Genomic DNA, 1479 nt, shown 5'->3' on the forward strand with positions numbered 1-1479 from the left:
TTTAGGATCGAGTTGGGTTTCATGAAACCCGACTTTGTCAAAAGTCGAGTCGGGTGAAATCGGCCGATTATTGCGAAAAGTCGGGGGTCGACCGAAACACGAAACCCAATGCAAGTCAATGGGGAATCAAAGTAGGCAGTGAGTGGAGGACAGGAAAACACCTAACAGTGCCCATTTCAATGTCAAAAACATCAATTCTTATTTCTTAAGCTTGTCAATCTTAATTTACTTTTTGTGGGGGGTAGGGCTGGCTCAAGATTTTTGTGGGCCCAGGAAATGTGGAATACGTCATGGTGGTGGAGCAGGGAGAGGTAAGTATTTCAACTTTGCAAGTGCTGTGATCCTGAGCAAGCAGGGGGGCCCACTAGTTGGCACTGGCACAGGGCCCTCATAGTACGGCAGTGTGTTTGACGGCGGGTGGCGCCTCCCACTGCCAGAGACACCTTTGCGTACCATGAGGGGCCCTGTGCCAGTGCCAACGAGTATGCCCCCCCCATCTGATGAAGGAACCTGCACTTTCATCTGCACCTTCCTCTTTGTCCACATGTAAAGTGGTATAGAATGCGAGAAGTGGAACCTGACTTTCAGCAGGGTCAGATTCTGGCTGTGTAGAGTGCAAAGGGGAATGTAGTGGTCTGGGTCAATGTACCAGCAGACTCATCTAGCAGTTGCTGGGCAATGGGCAGGATGAGGAGGAAACACAGATATAGGCCCAAAATAAAAAAAGTAGGCTAAAAGCAGTTCAAAATCGGTTCAGGACTAAACAGGCGGCATTGCTTTGTTCAGTGGAGGACAATTGTAAAGAATGGCGCAGACACAGGGAGTAGGCCCAAAATAAAAAGTAGGCTAAATGCAGTTCAAAATTGGTAACAAGACTAAACAGGCGGCATAGCTTTTTTAAGTGGAGGACAATTGTAATGAGTGGCGCAGACACAGGTAGTAGGCCCAAAATAAAAAAGTAGGCTAAATGCAGTTCAAAACTGGTAACAGGACTAAACAGGCGGCATAACTTTGTTACGTGGGGGACAATTGTAATGAGTGGCGCAGACAAAGGTAGTGGGCCCAAAATAAAAAAGTAGGCTAAATGCAGTTCAAAATTGGTAACAGGACTAAACAGGCGCATAGCTTTGTTCAGTGGAGGACAATTGTAATGAGTGGCGCAGACACAGGTTGTAGGCCCAAAATAAAAAAGTAGGCTAAAAGCAGTTCAAAATTGGTAACAGGACTAAACAGGCGGCATAGCTTTGTTCAGTGGAGGACAATTGTAATGAGTGGCGCAGAAACAGGTTGTAGGCCCAAAATAAAAAAGTAGGCTAAAAGCAGTTCAAAATTGGTAACAGGACTAAACAGGCAGCATTGCTTTGTTCAGTGGAGGACAATTGTAACGAGTGGCGCAGACACAGGTTGTAGGCCCAAAATAAAAAAGTAGGCTAAATGCAGTTCAAAATTGGTAACAGGACTAAACAGGCGGCATTGCTT

Source organism: Ranitomeya imitator, chromosome 3, assembly GCF_032444005.1.
Source record: "Ranitomeya imitator isolate aRanImi1 chromosome 3, aRanImi1.pri, whole genome shotgun sequence".
NCBI lineage: Eukaryota > Metazoa > Chordata > Amphibia > Anura > Dendrobatidae > Ranitomeya > Ranitomeya imitator.